This window comes from Coloeus monedula, assembly GCF_965178545.1.
Source record: "Coloeus monedula genome assembly, chromosome: 3".
NCBI classification, from domain to species: domain Eukaryota; kingdom Metazoa; phylum Chordata; class Aves; order Passeriformes; family Corvidae; genus Coloeus; species Coloeus monedula.
The window spans coordinates 36,136,889-36,145,939 of NC_138783.1; positions in this window are offsets into that span (position 1 = coordinate 36,136,889).

A 9,051-nucleotide genomic window follows, 5' to 3' on the forward strand; every position below is an offset into this window, starting at 1 on the left:
CTGCACTTTCATTGGTGTGTCGTCATCCCTACCTCTGATGAAGCTGTTAGGTGCAGTGTAATGGGACTAATTAAAAAAAAAATCAGAGTCTAAACATAACTGAGGGCTGCCTTTTTTTTTTGCTTGTTTTGGAAAGGTGCAAGAATATGAGTATTTGCATGGTGCTGTATAGGCTCTGAAATTAACTCCTCACTGAGACAGTAGGTGCTGATCTGCAGGTGGCTTTGCAACAGCAATGACCTAGTTACATGCCTTTAGAAAGTGGAGAGCTGTACTCAAGGAGTTATTTTTCAGAGCATTAATTCATACATGATCATTATCTCACTATAAAATGTGACCATTTTGTTTTACAGCAGAGTGCTTACTCCAGCTTAGCACTATATACTTCTATGCGTGATTGAGCACATCCTGATTACTTTGCAGTGAAACTGCTTCTGGCTGTTTCTAGAAGGCGGGTAGATAATGTGTATTCATTTGTTGCAATTATAAACTTAGGGTTCTTTAAGGGAAGACGCTCTACGGAGCAATTTAAGCAGTTTCTAGCAATTATGTGAGTTAATTTTGTGAACAGAGAGCATGTGTATGTACCACATGATGTACAGCACATTGTCTAGGGGATCTAAATTAACTGAAGTTTGCAGCTGTCTGGGAAAAAATTGTTTTTTCAGAAAGTTGGTTTTGAAGGTTTTTTGGGGAATTCATTATTTATTTAATTGCAGGAACTAATAATAACACAAACAGAAGCGGCATGGATTAATTCTATTTAACTTCTTCTTTTTAGAAACAACCATGCATTTCCTCATATTTTTTTGGTGTTATTTTATTATTTTCTTCACTGGGTCTAGTGGGCAAAATGTTGTTTTCTAAAGTGCTGCCACTATCCGAAGCCTAAGTAAAAATAATCATAGAAATAATAAATAGCATTAGGGTGGGATTTAAGTACAGACTGAGCCTATGGTTTAATGATCTGGTCAGTTCTCTGACAGAGAGCATCATTCCTGCCAGGAACTTTAATACACCTGTCTGCAGTGCAACATAGTGAGATGCACCAGAAAAATGATAAAGCTTAATAGAAAACATACAAAACAAAGGGGGAAGAAAGAAGAATGGGAGGGTAACTTAAATGCAGATCAATTCACCAAGTTGGGCTTTATCACATTTCCAAACCAGATGTGTTGGTCCACCTGGAAGACATCCTGCTGAAGCACAGAGCTGGGAATAGTTGGATGTAAGGGAAAAGAGACTCTGTTCACTGCAATTGCTGTGGAAGCACCCAAATTGTAGAAGGATGTCAGCAGAGTCTGTTGTTTTTCCCACAGCATGCTGCCAGGTTGGAAATCATAGTGGAATCTGATCCCATAAGTCAAACATAAATATCACCTTTCAGTTAGTTTGCCTGGCTTTTGTCAACTGAGGACATTTTTTCTGCCAGCTTTTTCTGAAAGATGATACAAAGACACTTGTCTGCATAGCCTGTGTGTATATGTGTTTGTGTGCACAAATATAAGTCCTTTGTTCTTGGAAAAACATGTTATAATTTAAATGTTGTTTTTTCTCCTATTTAAAAACTTAGGAAATTTGGTGAAAGCTTCCTGGAAATTATTACTTTGATTATTGTAATGACTGTTAAAATAACAATGTTAATTCCGTGTTGGTTAAGACATTATTGAAATATCTAGATCATGTTCCAGTTGGGGTAGAATAACAGGAAATGTTACTATAATTAAAATCAACATGAAAATCCTGTTATCTTCAAAACTGCCAGGAGCTCAATAAGTTTAAAATAAAGAAACTTGACTTTAAAAGTCTTCTTTCCTTCAGGTATTTAAATGTGTAGAATATTACAGCATCAAGGAATCGAGAAGGTGTCAGCTGGAGGATTTTGGAGTAGCCACTTGCAGAAAGAAGTGCTGAGAGTTCACAAACATTGCCCCATAGCACATCATGCAGGTACTGGAAGACATAAGCTGGTATTGAATAGATGGTGACCTCTTGGAGAGCCCTTCAGCCCTGTGGTTCACTAAAAGAAGGCGAAGAAGATCCAAAAAAATTGTGACCTTCTCTTAGTTGTCTTCACTGACAGAAATACCATTTTTCAGAAACATCACATCTCATAAACCAGCAGCTTTTCTGTCTGAATGCTTGGTACATATGAGCATTTTAATTTTCAAAGGGTAAAGGATTTTACAAACCTGAAATAATTCAATACCTACACTTCCCATAGAAAAACACCATTATTTCCACTGTTAGGAACGGGAAAAAAAGAAGAACAGAGAAGTTAAATTAATTTAGTGTCCTGCAAGTTGATTTTACAATTTTTAGGTCAGATGGGAAATTGGACGGCCATAAAAGTAGAAATTCTGATAGCAATACAGCTGTCTCATGTTGAAATAAAATAAGAAAATCCATCATACTTAGGCTTTCCAGTCAACTTTTAAATAGGCAAACAGTTAAAATGGTAACTCATTTCCCTTTCCTGGTGTGTGTTTGCAGTTTGATGTTCTGCTTTAGCTGGTATAATTGCAGGCTGCCAGTGCAAAAAACAGTCGTGCTCTGCCTCTTCCTAGCTCTTCTGTCAGACCCAGCAGGTGCTTTTGTGGCATCAAAGTCAGAGATTGAGCGGTCACAGGCAAGCAAGGTGATCAGACAAAAAAAACCACCCGAGCATGCCCTCACAAAAAAAAAAAGGAATTTTTTTTGTTGCATCAGATCACTGAACCACTCACTGAACCCGTGTCTAGATAATCCATGAGCATGGTGGAAGGCAGGAGCAGAAGGAGGGGAACTGCAGCATCTCTTTCACTGCAGTAACAGCAGTGGACTTAACTGTCCTCCATAATAGAACTAATTAGTTAATGATCTAACCCAATTCTCCCAGTCTTCTGGCAGTTTTTCTTATTCTGAGATGCAAGTCAGCAGTTTGCTGAAATCACTTATTTGCACAAGGTTCTGCCTATTCCAGGCAAAAAGATCATCCATCCGCTGCACCCTTGAGGTGAGGTTTATGTCCCAACTCTTGACAGGCCCTCTGCTGTCTGTTGCAAAACCATCTGAGTTCCATGCTGTGGAGTTCTAGTGCTGCCTCAATCATGGTCATGCAAAGTGTGGTTGTAGGACACACATTCTCTGTGCATGCACCTGTGTGACTTGGGGAGCCTGAGTCCCCCAGAAGGCTGTCACTGGTGCTTGCTCTGTCTGGCTGAGCACCTGTAGAAGTTGGTGACAGGGATATGTGCAGTGCAGCAAGGTCTGTGGAGCATGTGTACTTGGCAGGTAACAGGGTATTTCCAATGCACCACAGGCTGTTACTGCCCAGTAGGAGCTGGGGAACAGAAGACAATCATAAGTCATTCCTGTGCTTTATCACCTGATAAAGTGAGAAAAACAAAGTAAGTTCCCCCTCAAAAATTAGCTATTTTCTGTTTATTGATATGTATTGTTGCCTGTAGGCCATGAGAAACTTAGCAGGGCTGGATCAGGTATGCTTCTATTTGAGGAAGGGTGAAAAAACAAAGGATGTTTGCAATCAGAAAGGCTTAGCAGCCATCCTTTCTATTATTGCTATCTATAACTCAGCTGAAGTCCTGCCTAGTTTTGAAATAGCTCAGCAGGGGGTGAATACACATGTGCAACTGCCTGGTGTGACTTTGTGGTGTGACTTCAAAGTTAAATGCCAGTTAAACTCTGTGTGTACCAAAGAACCCTGTGCATATGACAAGTATTCAGTATTGCTTTTCCACCCAGAGTTTTGAAAACAAATGCTGGATGCTTTTTTTTTTTTTCTTTTATTTGTTCTCTTGTTACTCCAAGATGCCTGCGGATTATACAACCGATGCATTTTAAAATGTGTAAGAGTTTGTCAGTTTGTAGCACTTTTTTCTGAAATGCTGATAACACAAAACCTTCCAATTTTAGATCAGACCTGAAGTGTGGCAGGAAAGAAAATGTAATGTCTTCTCCCAGAAAACTTTCTGTCATTGCCTTCCTGCTTATCACTAACTTAATTTTCTAATTGTTTTTTACTCCTTAGATACCAGGCCACAAAAAAACCGGAGTCTGTCTTGGACTCTTTCTCTTTCACCATGTTTTACATATGAAATTAAAGAGCTTTTTATCTGAGACTGTTCCTTAGCTCTTTTGAGACACAGATGCAATCAGACTTCAATCCAAATTGCAGGTTTTGCAAGTGCACTTTGCCTGTCTCCATTTACAGGGGATAAAGGAGTCTTTTATCAGCTCTGCCATTCCTGCTTGCATCTAGGCAATTACGAAATGCAGGACACACCACTGCTGGCTGTTACTGCTCTGGAGGAGGTGACACTAGAGACACGGGCATATGTAACCTGAAGCCAAATGACTGCAGGCAGAGCAACAGATGGGCACATACTGGCCAGGTCAAAATTCAGTTTGGAAATCAGAAGGCAGTTTCTAACCTGGAAGCTGTTGGGTTATCCTAAAGAAGGGGGGAAAACTTGGAGTGCCCTGTTTTAGGAGGATTACAGGGAGCCATAGCCCAGTCTGAGCTCAGTAACCCAGAGGCACATATCCAGGCTTTCAATTCTGCAAGTATATAAAACATATAGAGCAAGTAGCCTAATTTAGACTCCTGTTTTGAGTTACCTCTTTCTTTTTGTTCCCACTGTTTCCCAAACTCGAACCTAAAGAATCACACTAACTTATGCCACTGGGTTTAAAATTGCCTATTTTCTGAATCCTGATTAAAAAAACCCTAAAAAGTAAGAGTAGGCTGCTCATTTCTGTTACTCAGTAGCTAATTTTTTTTCTTTAAAGACATCAAATTTTCTCTTCAGGGAAAATCTTAACTGAGTTAGTGTTGGTTTTAATAGAATAAATTGAGTGTCAGAAGCTGCTGCTTCTGTTTTTAATCCGTAAAGCCACTCAGTTAGTTGTCTTGAGTCTATCTCATCTTTAAACATGAGACTTTTCGCTTCAGATACATTTGAGAAACTTGCAGGAAGCCATTCAGTGAATATTCATTCATTTTCTTACAAAAAAAAGAAATGGTCCCGTAATTTCTTAATGTATTTTCTGTAATATCAACAAAAATGTTATGTCCAAGATGGCTAAAAGGAATTTCCACCTATTTTGATATGCCTTAATGCCAATGCTCTGACTTTGTGCCACAGAAGTCTTTGGAACGTCAGCACACACAAGATTTTTGACAGTCACAATACACACAGTTTCAGACAATATCCGTATGAATAGGGGTGCTTTAGCTTCTATAAATGCAAAATTACAGGAATGAGTTGATTTGTAATGCTCTGAATTAGCATACCTGTGTTGTATGCCTTGAGGTAACAGGAGTCAAAGGTGATTTGCTCTGAAGTCGTCATAAACACAAAATGCAGCACACAAGCACAAAAAGTCTGTCTGTTAAAATCAAAAGGGTTGATTAATCAGGGCAGGAGGAGGCAGAGATAGGGCAGAGGAGGCTCCAGGTCTCCAAATTTGAGCCTTTTTTCCAACTTGTGTCAGGTGCGAGCCAGTTCAGGAGGTGGAAGTGGTACCATGTCAAAAGCGGGGGAAGTGCTTGTGAGCCCTCAGTTATCTGTAGTGCATCAGAGATGTGTTAATCACCACAAGCAGATGTACCAGCCCCACTGAGATAGACCTCTGCCTTTTTTCATTCACCCTTTTAGAAACAAATGCAAAAATTACGGATTTTACATATAATTTTTTGCCAGCATTTGGCCTTATATGTCACAGCATAATTTTGGGCCTTTAAAATTATGAAACTACCATCTCTATTTCTTTTCCCTGTTCAGCCTTGTGTATTCTGTTTTCTTTTTTTGTTGGTTGGTTGGGTTGGTTTGTGGATTTTTTTCCATCTTGCTGTTCTAGTTTTCCACTTCTCATTTCTGCTTTGATTCTCCTTGTATTGTTCCCTCTTGCAAGCAATTTTTGCTTTATTGGAAGTAATACCAGACCTATTACAGAGCTGCAGGGCTTGCATTAACTTTAGGATTGCTTCACACCACTTTGGGTAAGAAGCTGAGGGAGTTTCCCACTATGTCTTTCTTTGTACTCCCCATCTATTATCTCTAGTTATTGTCTTTGTCAGGAAAATCCACAAATGCCAGAGGTTTAGGTCCAAAGAGGAGACAAAGGAGTCCTACAACTTTATTTGAATAAAGGAGGGAGTCGACTGGGGCACACGCCCGCGGGGTTTTCTCTCTCAAGGTTTCGGAGGGCGCAGCCTCCTTTTATCGCAACTCCCGGCCTCATGTCGCCCTCTTCCTTTCCCCACTGGCTGAGGTACTAGGAAGGTACAGCCTTCCCGAACTGCCTACCCCATATTCCCCCGTTGAACCTACTGTTTTACCCCAAAGTTCAGAAGCCCAGGCTTGTGCAGGCCCTTGTCTGTTTCAGGAGCCAAGCTGAGTGGGCTCTGCAACAAACTGGCTGCCCAAAGTTAGTAGAGACATTAAGACCCATTTCAAAGATGTTACCCATACCTTCACCCATCGAATTGTTTGTAAAGACATGAGCTTTCCTCTCATCTTGTCTATCACATGACTAATCACAGGGCTACAGAGCACAAAGGTTGAGAGTTGTCACTTTATTTTGGTTTTGTACAGGACCTCCCCCAATTGAGTCCAACAACTCCTAGGTACTGTTGCACTATAAACAATGCATTATTTAATGCATTTTTTAAATTGGATAACATGTGAGTTTGGAAATTACAAAATAGGAAAAGGAGGTTTCTGTAAGAGTGAAAAATCCATAGTTTTTCTAGCTGTTAGCCCTGCAGACCTGATTGTTTTCATAGTGATAACGTTCTTGTGTTGGTCCACATTCAGTAGGGATACCTTCACAAGTCATCCCATACTGGAAACCCCCAGTGGCCTCTGGAGACATGTGCAGTGATGGTCTTGTAGAGAATTTACATTTATTTACACTTGCCCTATTTTCTGAAACAGCAGTGTTGAGATGGGAGAAGAGGAATGAGGCCTGAATTATTGAGCCACCCCCTGGTACATTTTCTTTACATCTGACTTCCATTTTACATGAGTATAAAGATATTCATGAAGCTGCAATCTGGAGCAGAATTTTGCCCATCTGTTTAAGAGACAGTATAAATCCAACTTTTCACTCTGCCTCACAGTACATGAACACTTGCATGAGAAGTTAAAAATGCAGAATACATTAACACAATCCTGAAATACTTCCCATTACAGAAAGCTCTGAAAGGCACTGACAGGGACATCTTTCAGGCTTGCATCAAATATCACTTGATTCATAGTTACCCCAAATGATGATGATTTCAGTACGATGATTCCAAGGCCAGGACTGATTTTAGTACACATGAGTATGGTGGTCCCTTTCCGAACACTGACACTGTTTAACAAAGCATAGGGATTTTTGTGCTGGTGAAACCAAGTCTTGCTTAAATGATGCAGACCTCATTTCTGGTTTTACAATGTGTGCATCAAAGTGCCACTCTGATTTCCTGGTCACCAAAGCAGTAAGGAGTCAGACATTCTCTCCAGGTAGTCCACAACTTTGCTGAAAAACTCTGCTCACAAAACATGAAAACAACCTTCTTTTGTGTGCTGAATGCCTCTTGAAAGGGCACTTTCAGATTTTAATGTTATTTGGAATAATTTGGAATTAGTATAACACTCCTCAGTTCAAGAGAGAAAACCTCTTGTCTCCTCAGATCTCACAGTAGTCTTTAGCACCTGCTCAAGGTAGTATCAACATCTCTTCGAGGAGGTACCAATAAAGTAGTGCTTCACAAAATAGCACTAATACTCATTGCACCAGAGCTCTGGGACTTGCAGCCTGAAGCATCACCATCTCAAACTCCTGCTCAACAGCAGCCACAAGGCAGCACATGGGACACACACAGGGGACACAGGGGCTGGCTCAGGGACAGGGCTTGCAGTCACCCTGCTCAGCTCTGCAGTAGCTGAAGGATGCCCTTTTGCCTCTGCTCCCGTGATCTTACTGCAGTTAGCTAATCTTGCCTTTAAACCAGGTGTCTGCCATTTATCAGCACAGAACAAATACAGCAATTGGCCAATCTTTTCTAGACAGGATAGAAAAGCTGAATGTCCTCAGAAGATGGACAGGCTACCTGATGGTCCTGTTCCAGGCAATGGCTAGTTCACATCTGAACAGTGTAACTTCTCATTTAAATTAATGTAATGCCTGAAAGGGTGTATTTCAGAAATGGCTATTTGAAGTTTTATTTGGATTTTCCTCACTGGGTTTTGCACTGCTTTGATGCTACAGTTTTTGGATAAGATAATTTTAAAGAACAGTCAAACTCTGCTCAGGAATTATGTGCATACAAGGAAGCACTCACTTGCTAAACATATTTATGTTCACCACCTCAGAGCAATACTTGCATTCTAATTTGCATAGGGATGCATCTGTGCCTCTTGTGATTGTGGCCCGAAGTCCTTGCTATGTGTGGGAGCAGTGAGTTTCTACAGCAAGGAAGCAAGGAGAGAGGTTGTGTTGTCTCCTGCTAACAATGCTGAAGTCACTGGTTCTAAGGGCTGTGACCACTTGGACTAAGTTGGCTTGTCTGTTCTCTCTTCCTTCCCAAACATATCAGACAAAATAAATCTTAGCAGAGATTTCTCTGCTTTCTGCTTCAACACTATGGTCTCCTCAACATTCTTGAGGTAGAGATGAAAATCTGACAATCGGTTTCTGCAGGAGCAGGAGACCATGTCCATGCACAGGGAAGCTTGTCTTTCTGAGCCACAGCATGGCACAGGGAGATTGCAGGCTTTCATGAACAGCACTCGGGGACTTATCTTCCATTGCCTTGGAAAAGAATATGTCCAAAACGTGTAGGATCATGGGGTGATTCAAGGTGGGAAAGGCTTTGGGCATCTCTGCTCTCAACAACCAGGCCAAAGCAAGATCATCTCTGAATGAGGTCAGGTTGCTCTGGGCTTTATGTAGTTAGGTCTTGAAAACCTTCAAGGACAGGATGTACAGAAACTCTGGGACCACATCCCAATGCCTGACTGTCCTTGTGGTGAAAACACTGTTCCTAATATCCAGTCTGAA